The 10,809-nt window shown below is 47.1% G+C and overlaps 1 protein-coding gene across 4 annotated transcripts in view; it reads left to right on the top strand.

The window, feature by feature from the left end:
- The first annotated feature begins 1,489 nt into the window (after positions 1-1,489).
- Positions 1,490-10,809, top strand: part of KIAA1217 (KIAA1217 ortholog) — a 705,985-nt gene continuing 696,665 nt past the window's right edge. For all 4 annotated transcript variants that reach the window (XM_070601047.1, XM_070601015.1, XM_070601011.1 and 1 more), the window contains exon 1: positions 1,490-1,994. The gene's annotated coding sequence lies outside the window, so the exon portion shown is untranslated. The remainder of the gene's footprint in view (positions 1,995-10,809) is intronic.

The following is a 10,809-nucleotide window of genomic DNA, read 5'->3' as shown; positions in this document are numbered from 1 at the left end:
AAAGTGAGGCAGTAGACAGGATCTACTGGCTTCCACTTTGTGAAGCTTCCGTTTGAGATTCAAGATTGTGATGAAACTTTCTGCGGCTTCAACGTCGTCTGATCCCACTTTTAGTAACTTTATGAAGTTGACGTTAAAAAGTGTTTGTGACAGGGGGCCTTTTCCTTCCATTCTGTTTACTTTTCAACTCCCACTCTTCACCCTTTCCATGTTAAACAACTATTTTAATAAATAAGAGGCAACTCGGGCGATCAAACCGTGTTCTGGATTCAGGAAGGCAGAACTTTGCAGTTAAAAACCCTTGCCATCCGACGGGCGCAAAATTGCCAACCGCTCTGGGGTCCCTGCGGTGCGTGCCCGACGCCTCGCTGCTGACGGCGGCTCCGGCCCGGAGGTGGCGAGCGGGCGGCTCCCGGCTGGGCCCAGCCGCGGGGTGCAGAGCGCCACGGGCGCCCCGAGGCACGCGCTCTGCCCCAAAGATGGCTGGGTCGCTGCTGAGGGACAAACACTGCAGGGACAACCTTTAGCCATCCTAGAATGTCTTAAATATCCTTCATTTGCTGCCTCTGCTGAAAGTCTAGTATATTTTTGGCCCCCAGGACAACTTCAGAGAACGAGGAAATTTGGGTGGCTACTCAGGTCCCTTTCGAGAGTAAGGTTCTGGAGGGTGGCAAAGACTTAAACTGTGGCCTCGCCCTGATGATCTCGAGGGACTTTGCTCGGAGTTCTAACCACAGCGGCATCCGAGCCAGACGCCAAGGGCAGGGTATCGCGCACCCGGAGCCCAGCCCCTGCCTGGACCCCCTTCTCCGGTTCCGGGTGCGTCCGCCCAGCTTCTGGGGGAAAGTCCTCCAAGATTCACGCGGGGCGGGAATTAGGCGGGGAAGGCCCGGGCGCTTTGATCCCTTTGCAGCAACTTAGTGCACGGCCACGGTGGGCTGGGTGTCAGCTTCGAGAAGGCGAAAGGTGCCCTTGGCGCACCAAAGCGGGCTCCCTCCCAGGACCTTGGGGCGGGAGTGGAGGCCAAGGGGACCCTGAGAGCGCCCCGTTCACATCCCGCCTCCTTCCTACAGGAGCGTGAAAATCACCCCTCCCGCACGGTCCACTCCTCTCTTCTTCCTAAACCTCTAGCGCAGCGTTTTAAAGGCGTCCAGTGCATCCTCCAACTTTGGGGAAAGAGACACCCAACTCCCGCTCTCCCACCGCCCCGGTCGCGTTAATCCGTTTCCTTTGGTCGCATCCAAACTCGGCGTCCGTAGCATCCCCGCCCCAACCTGGAAGCGAGCGCCCCCGGCTGTTCACGGCCGCCCCTTGGCGCCTGTGTGCAGGGAGCTCGGTTTCTGGCAGGATCCAGCTGCGGTTCCGACTGGTCCCCGGTCTTGCGAGGCACACGCGCGTGTGCACACACTCCCGCGTCCTCGCTCCGTGCACCCCACCCTCTGCACCGCTCCTCCGCGGGGTGCGGGGGGGGTGGGGTGACGTCAAGACTGCAGTCCCGAGGAGAGCGGCTGGAGAGGGCTGCGCGCTCCTCGCCGAGAAGCTGGAGGCGCACTCGGGCGGCCGCGGCGCCCGCGCTCCTCCCTCTGCTCTGCACCCGCTGTCACGCTGCCCGCGCGCGGGGGAGCATCGCAAGCCTCCAGGTGAATTGAAAGTCGTTTCCGGGGGAGGACGGCGAGGGTGCTGCAGTCCTGGCATGCACTGAAACTGCAACTCGGACAGAAACGACCCAGCGGAGGAGCACGGCGCGCGGCGCGCTGCGCAGCATCCTCGGGCTGCTGGAGGCTGTCGTTGCTCAGCTCGCAGCCGAGCGCCGCGGCCGGACCTCGGCCCCGGGACGCCGGCCCTGGGCGCACTCGCCCGGACAGACCACCAGTCCTGCGCATTTCGCCGCTGCGCTCGAGTGGGGAATGCGAGCGCGGTGGCTCCAGGTCGCCGCGGAGCAGCTGCCTGGCGGAGAGCGAGGAGAGGCGAGGGGGCGGCAGCCTCGGCCCGAAGTAAGTGCAGCAGAAGTTTGCGTCGGTTTCCCCGCCGCTCCCCTCGAGCGAGTGGGAGGCAGAGCTCCTCCCCTCGTTCTCTGAGGAGACCCGGGGCAGACTTACGAGGGAGCCCCTCCCGGGGGAGAAAGTGAGCGTTTCCGGGGGGCCCAGGACCGAGAGCACAAAGGCCAGGAGGGAGCCCAATGGGGAGAGGAGGTGCCAAAAGAGGAGACCCCTGCCTGGGGTGAGGGACACGCAAGGAACCCTATCCAGGGGATCTCAGAAAGGGAGAGATCTGGAGAGAGTGCAGGTGGAGGCAGTCACACCTATTCTGGTGACCTTGGCGTGCCCCCCTGGAGCGGCGAGCCAGGGCTGATCAGAGGTTGGAAACGGGTGCGACTAGGATAGTGCGTGGCTTCTCGCCGGCGTGCGCTGAGGGCATCGCGCTCCCAGACGCTGGAAGACCAGGGCAAGAGGAGAGAGAAGGCGGCCCGAGGCGGCGACGCTGGAGGGTGGGGACGCCGGGGAGTCGGGACCCAGGTGCTCGGAGTGGGAGGTTGGGATCCTCTGGGATGCTCCAGCCGCGACGCGGGAGACCGCGGCCGGAGGAGGCGGGTGCGACGCTTTGGGTCGCTACAGTTGTTGCGCGTCTTTCGAGCCTCGGTAGCGAATTCTTGTAATTGGGAGGCTTCTCTGAGGGCGACAGCGCTCGGGGAGCAGGCTGACCGGCCGCGGCGGCGACGGGCCTCTCCGCTGCCCTCCCTCTCCGCTGCTCTCCCCGCGCCGCCTCGGATCCCCAGGGGTCTTCAGGCTGTTCCCCGCGGCCGCGAGGGCCGGACCAGAGTGGGTTTGCTCAAGTGACGTCGACTTTCTCTTCACTCTTTCTTGGACCATGTTCAGCTCTTCTTGGCTCCCTCTTCTCTAATCAGACTACCGAAGGAGGTCTTATTCTTTAACCGACCAAACTTCTAGTGGGGAAAAAAAGTTCCTGGAAGCTGCGTTGCGCCTAGGAGCAGAGCCCCGCGGTGAGGGGGCGAGGGCGGCGCGGACCAGCTCGACCACTCTTTTTACCTGGGGAAGGTTCTCGGAGAATTTTATATAAAATGTGATAAGATTATTCCGGGAAGGCAACGAAAGCATCTTTTTCTAGAGTAGGACTGTCTGTGCCTAGGAAACCCGTATCCCACTCAGCTTCTGGTACCAAGGGTACACTTTGCGGGGAGAGGAAGATGTCTAAATAAATCTTTTTTTCTTTTTTAAGTCATTCATGGTGCATCCTGATTTCATTTACTCAGATTCATTCATTTATTCATGCAAAATGCTTTATGAGGTCCAATATGTGCCAGGCCTCGTGTTAGATGCTGGGGCAATGGAAATAAATGATTGATGTATGGCCCCAGTACTCAGGGAAATTACAGTCTATAAAAGAAGGGATCTGGAAAGAAGATGGAAAAAATACATGGCCCACAGGAAAAGGCAGATGCTGCCTGGTTTTTGTCACAATGACTCCCTCCCAGCTCATTAACTATGGGACCCAAAGTCTGCTGGATTTTCTCTTCCCTGAAGGCAAGGATCATTCTTCTTTGATGCTTGGAGGTCAACACTGTGCCAAGCACATAGTAGGTCATCAATAGCCTCTGTTAAACGAATGGATGAATGGATGAATTATTCTCAGAGACAAGTGTCTTAAAGACGGTATCAGGCTGTATTTGGGGAACATGCAAAGAAGAAAGAATGTGTTGGAAGGAGAAGAAATAAAGGGAGCTGGAGAGGGCAAGAAATAAGAGAAGATAGAGTTCATAGACATTTGAAGGTACATATTCTTTAACAAACAAGTTTTGTTTTCCATTTTCACAGTGGAAATTACCAGCACCCAGCTCAGTTGCCTATCTATGAAATATGTGAATCTCTGTGGATACTTAGATTATAACTTTTTTAGAGCAGAGTCTCTGTCGATTTGCCATATGGAGATCGTAATGTCGTGCTCATGTGGATATATCGATAATATGGTGATTTGGATATGTCTAGGATAGTGGAACAGGTTGGTGAAAAAATACTGGGGAATTACCAAAGTAATTCCTTCGAACATCTCATAATATTTTGATACTTAATGACCACATTTCTACCCCTGTAGTTTAACCATAATTAATTTAAATTTGATTAAAATATTTATACATAGATTTTACCAATGAAGATTAAATACATATATGCAACCCTCCCCTTGGTTTAATGAATTGAACCCAAGTTACCATCTCACTCATATAGAAGGTGGTAAATTCCAAGGTGAGTGAGAAGGGTTTTCCCCCTATTAATTTAATTTTATTATTTTTACCAGAAAAGTAAAGCTTCATATATTCTTCTTATGTGTAAAACAGAACTGCTTACTTTTTTCAAAATTAGTATTTACCAGTGGTAATAGTAATTCAGTGATTTTAATCAAGAGTTTATAGGCAATAATCCTGGATTTAGTTATTGGAACCTTCTCAATGCTATGAGATTTGGACCCATTCTAGAATTTTTGTAAACCTCGTTTTCTCTACTTAGAAAACGAGATTATTTTACTTAAATGATTTAATTAGGCACGTATAAACAGAATGTCAATGTAGAGTGCTATTTCATTTTGGATGTTGTACTCTGTAGTTGATGTCATTAATTTAGTATACCAACACTGACAAGCAATTTATAATTAACAAATAAAAAAACCCATATTTTCCATTATTAGGTATTTTGCACATGTTTTAGGACATTATCAGAGTTTGAGGAAGAGTATTGTGATTGTGGACAATGTATGGTGATTAAAGATTATATTTTAGAAGTAATTGTAAATAAATACTAAAAAAGGTAGCTAAACTTTGGGATTCTTTAACCAAACACTGAAATGTGTCTTCTGTTGTGCATATTTGATTTGGATTGTTACCAGAATGGTACTGTTAGAGCAAAGGACTACTTAAATGAATCTTGCAGATTTGACAAAGAATGCATTCTAGAGGGCGGAACTTTATTTGGGAAATGTAGTGACGCTACAGAAATGCTGAGGTCATAGGAGTGTGGGATCTTAGATTACCGAGCTTAGAAATTCTCTAACCTCGTTTTTGCAGATGAGAAAACTGGGGCCTAGAAAGATGAAGGGTCTAGATTTCCCAGGATCACATTCAAATGGGCAAAAGAGTCCCATATGTTGTCCGTTCTAGGCTGGACAGGCAATCACGCCCTCAGGGCACATAAACAGGGGGACAATTTAATGAATCTGCTATTGTTGGATTTCCTCTTTTCTCTCATTCTCTCCACTTCACACCCTCCCCCGGCCCCATCTCTGAGAGGGGTCCCACCTGCCAACTCCCTACTCTCATTGTTCCTGCTGCCTTCAGGTCCTTCACTGGACAGAAGAGTAAAGGACTTGGTCAGGTTCCATTCTCCCAGCCTCATACACAGATTTGGGCCTCGACAGAACTGTGAAATAAGTCAAGTTTGGATTGAGTGCTCCCCACATCTTTCCTACATTTTGACATCGATGCACATCATAGAATCATAGTTTCAGAGCGAGAAGACCACAAATCATCTGGTCTCTGTATAGATCGTCTTATCGATGAGGGAACTCCAGCCCAGAAAATGTTCTGTGACAGTCATATTGCAGCCATCATGAAGAACTTCATGAATCGAGTTCTGATTCTCATTGGCTGCTGTGTTCTGTCTTCACTGAATGGCTCTGGCTGGCGTTCTGTTAATGTAAGCGTGTGGGCTCTGGAGGGAGACAGCTTGTGTTTCTGTCCCAACCCTGTCTCTCCCCAGCTATGCAAGTTACTTAAGTTCTCCAACACCTCTGTTTATCTATCAGTAAGTTTTTGTTTTGTTTTGTTTATAGGCTCTTACCTATATATAGGTATTGAAGTAGTTGCGTAATTATTTGTTTATTGTTTCTCCTCTAGATTGTAAGTTTTATAAAGAGAGGAACCGAGTATTTCTTGGACACTCACTGCATGTCCAAGACTAGCACACTGTTTGGCACACAATGGACACTCAGTAAACATTTGTTGAATAAAGGAATGAGTGAATGAATGAATGAATGAATGAGTGAATTTAGTAATGATTAGGTGAAGGAGGCATCATTTAGGTAGAATTGGAATTCTTAATATGACAGCCATATCCTTCTAAAGATGCTAAATCTAAAACAACATCACTTCTTTGATGCTCAGAGGCCACCACCATTTTCTGGGTTGACAAGACCCTGATATGCCCCTTCCCAAACCTACTTCTCTGATTTATTCCTTCTCTCAGCAGGAATGAATAAATGTGGCAGCTCCGTTTTTTTTTCAATTGCTTGAGCCAAAAACCTTGGGGTCATCCTTGACTCCTCCTCCTCTCACAGCCAGCGATTTTAATCAAGAGTTTACAGGCAATAATCCTGGGTTTAGTTATTGGCACCTTCTCAATGCTACGAGATTTGGACCCATTCTAGAATTTTTGTAAACCTCGTTTTCTCTACTTAGAAAACGAGATTATTTTACTTAAATGATTTAATTAGACATGTATAAACGGAATGTATAAACAGAATTCCATGCATTCGTAAGTCCTGTAGCTGTGCCTTTAAGATATATTCCAATCCCCACCACCTCCCTTGCTACCAGCCTAGACCAAGCCTCAGCCATTTCTCACCTGGATTATTGCAGTGGCTTCCTAACATCTCTCTCTGCCTCCATCCTTGCCCCACCCCAAAGTCTAGGTTCAACACAGAGCTAGAGCAATCCTACTAACACTTAACTCTGGTCTTAGTACTCCTCTGCTTCCATCTTCCATCTTCTCATCTTCCTCTTACACCCCATCTACCATCTTCCCATCTGTCTCAGAGTAAAAGAAAAAGTCCTTACAATTAGTTAATTAATAAGGCTCTACACTATCTAGCCCCTTCCCACCCCCCTGACTTCTTGTCCTATTTCCCCTCCAATCACTGTGCTTCTGCCACGCTGATGTCCTTCCCGTTCCTACAACACACCACGTAGGCTCTCTCCTAAGCAGCTTTGAACTTCTTTACCCTTCGTCCGGAATGCTTTTCCCCAGACACCTGCTTGACTCACTCCTTCACTCCCTTCAAATCTTTCCTTAAATTCCCCTCCTCACTGAGGCCTCTCTTGGCTACCCTATTTAAGATTATACCCCTCTCACCTTTTATTCTCCTTCGCCGTGTTAATTTCCCTTTTAGCTCTTGTGACTATAAATATTCTACACACGTCTGTTTTGCGTTTCTCTGTGCGCCTGGCACACCGTATATGCTTAATTAGTGTAAGATGTTATCATTATGGTGTCATCTCTGATCTCCTGGCCTTTTTGTCCCTCCTTTGACCAGGATTGTGGTCAGAGGCAGAATTCTTCCAGGATCCTTAGCTGTTATTTTTGGAAATGACCTTGAAGGAGTCCCAGTGGTTGTTTACATCTCCTGCTAGAATTAATTAGGAAATAAAATGCAGTTATCTCTCCAAGATATGGCCTAATCCTTTCCATGAAATACCTTCTGGCCTGGGGCTTCTGGACGGTTGCTGCTGTCAGTTCCATCCTCAGGGAGAGAGTATCGTGTTCTATCAGGCTTTCCACGCAAGCCCTCCTCGCATGGGGCCGGGTCTTCTTCCACTAAGGGATCACACTGTGTTTCTGAAATGGCAGCGGCAGTGGGAGTCTGGGAAGAGTGGTATCCCAAGGCCAAAAGTGGAGTCAGGGCCAAACTGGGAAACAGCTGTTTCTGGAACATTATTTCCTAATGCGGTCACCCAGTCAAGTCAGGACTGAGAACAGGAATGTCTGAGGGGTCACTGCGAGGAACTTCATAGGACCACTCGGGTTGGCTTTTCTTGTCTCTTGCAACTAGATTTGCTTCTTGCTTGTCTTAAGATGAATTTTCTCGTTGGTTGCCTCCTGACCCAGCAAGTTTTAGCTGAGGAGGAGTTACGAGGCCGTATCAATTAACCAATGAGACCCTACATGAGAAAATAAGAATTAGATAAAACGACCCCTGTAAAGCCATCCCCAGGCCTGGGAAGAGCATGTGTGCTACATAACACAACTTGATTGCTTAATAATTGGCTGTACCTGTTTAAATGTGCTGTTGGCTGAGCTGATAGGATGTTTTTTACGGTTCTACCAGCATATTGGGAGCAGATATTGTGCCTATGTGTGAAAGTTGGGTACCTTCTTACCCTTCTATAAAATTACCATACCCTACTCGTAATTCCTATTAGCTCAGAGCAGTCACACTTTACAAGTTCACTCAGCAGACGATATTTCCAATCCTGAGTGTACATAATGGTTTTGTCTTAACAGAGAAAAATGTTCTGCTGTGCCCATTTTTGGCTCTAGAAATAGAAAGGGAGCCCTGGGTTTAGTCCTTGTAGGTTACTAGTTCTGTTCTTAGCACGCTCTGTGACCTTGTCCAATTTACAGTGGTTTAGAGTACCTTTCTGGAGCCAGGGAAAGTCACCGCAGCAACAAAAATGGGGCCAACAATCTTGAAGTATAGCCATGAGAAATCCATTTTCTTCTAAGTCTAAGAGATGCAGCCAGTGCCACCCTTCGGGAGAGACTGTATTTTTGGGGGTGTAGCGGGTGTGTATGGCTTTTAGGATAGAAACCCAAACTCCTACAACAATGAAAAGAAAGGTGGGGTGACTTTTAGCTTTCCAAACCACTGTGTACACATAATTTTTTTTGCCTAGTTTACAAACACATTTTGTTCTGAACATTTTTCATAAGTAGGCTGTTTGGAAATTTTCTCATAGAAACAATGTTACATGTGGAATTTAGGTTCCCAGCTGCCTTGGGAAAAGCCTGTTTAATTCATTGCTGAGTATTAAAAAATGATACTATGGTTGGCTTTTTCATATGGGAAAATAAGTATTAACTTATAATTAATAAAATTCTAATTTCCATCCTTGAAGATCTAGGTTGGCATTTTTATAAGTAATCTCTCCCTTGACTCTTAGTAGTTTATTCAACAGAAAAGAATAATGTATATATTATTATATATGATCATTCAACTAAACAGACAATCTTGGATCTCCTTTATTTACCAGCTTTTGAAAACAAGTTTTATAAAATCATGTTAAATGAATAAAGCATGAATAAATAAATGCATAACCAACATTACTTATGTAGACATCGTGGAGAATTAAGACAAGTGCAAGGCAAATCTCAGTGTTGATACATCCATCAATGTCTCGTGGATTTGGAGGGAATGAGCTGCTCCCCTAGCCTCCCACCCTGAGGCCTCTGCTGTGACCCCATTCTGCACAGGACAGGGGTGCTTAGCTTGTTGGACACTTGCTGAGATTTTGAAGCCAGTTTTCTCAATCACACCTGGGTCCTTTGCTTACCAGATCCCCAAGATTGGACGCTGGCATCTAGTACCCCTTGTAGATGACACAAAACAATGATCATTTCCTCTCTCTTTGTCCTCCTTCCCTCCGACCTGCAGTGTTCATGGCTCCTCCTTCCTTTTGGCCTCATTCTCTGGTGAAATCCAGCCTTCTAGTCCCTCAAGCGCCCTTATGCAAAGTGTGACCTGCCTTCCCTCTAGTGGTGATCAGGAAATCTGCCCCTCCATTGGTTTTCTCTCCTAGGTTTGTTGAGATATAATTGACACATAACATTGTGCAAGTTTAAGGTGTACAATGTGTTGATTTGATACACTTATGTATTGAAAAATGATTACCACTATAGTATTAGTTAACACCTCCATCATGTCACATAACTACCATTTCTTGTTTATGGTGAGAACATTTAAGATCGGCTCCCTGAGCAATCCATTGCCTTGGTTAACGCCAGGAGCTCGTTTTCACCTGCTGCAGACCTGGCAGCGGGCTGCGCCCTTCCCTTGCAGCATCTCCGGAGACCTGGGAGTGGAGACTCTCCTGGAGGTTGCTCATGCATAGAATGGGTGTCCCAGCAGAGTAGGGGCAGAGGGAAGGGGGATCGGAGTCAGTGACTGTGAGATTCTGAGGGTTTTTTCCTTTGGAGGACCCCAAACCTTGCCCTGTGTGCTTCCCTGTCCATTTTGAGCTTTGTACCCTGGTGTCCCATCTACACATTCCCTGAGGTCCCCAAAACAGGTTCAAAGCTTCTTCCCTACCCTCTGATTTTTGAAAAGTGGAGAGGTGAGAAGATTTTCAGGTTTTCACTTGGAGGTGTGCTGGCTCTCTGGAGGAAGAAAAAGCCCTGATTTGTAGTGTTTGTTGATTTCTGTGTAAATATTTCCACTCTAGCCGATTTCAGCATGATGTCAACTGGCTGGCAAAACCCTTGAAAACTGAACAATTGGCTCTTGCGAATCTGTACAAGCTGCTCCCACACTCTGCTCTTCTTATTGCGGACAGTGGTGTAAAAGAAACGATAGAAGTTTTCCTCTTCTGCTCTCTTTCTCTCCCCGTCCCCCCTCGCATTTTTCACTCAGTGAATTCTAGAAAAAAAATAAAATGCATAGATCTGGGCGTCTGCATAATGGTTCTATAAAGATCCAGATAGTAAATAATTTTAGATTTTGCAGTCCACATTTGGTTTTTGTCACATCTTCTTTTTCTTTCTTTCTTTTTTTTTTTTTTAAAAAAACAGTCCTTTAAAAATGTAAAATCTATTCTTAGCTAAAGTCAAAAATCATGCTGAGGGTTAGATTGGGCCTGTGGGTCTCAGTTTGCTGACCCCTGGAATAGATGATTTGAGTGAGTCTTTGGAAATCCAAATTTCAGAGGAGTGGTGTAATAGATATATAATATATGCAAATCTAATATATTATACATTTACATAAATACATATGTATAAATATTTCTGAGACAGTCCAGACTGAGGGAGGCTA

This window comes from Equus przewalskii, chromosome 30 (assembly GCF_037783145.1).
Source record: "Equus przewalskii isolate Varuska chromosome 30, EquPr2, whole genome shotgun sequence".
Taxonomy (NCBI): domain Eukaryota; kingdom Metazoa; phylum Chordata; class Mammalia; order Perissodactyla; family Equidae; genus Equus; species Equus przewalskii.
This window is presented reverse-complemented; position numbering and strand designations above follow the sequence as displayed.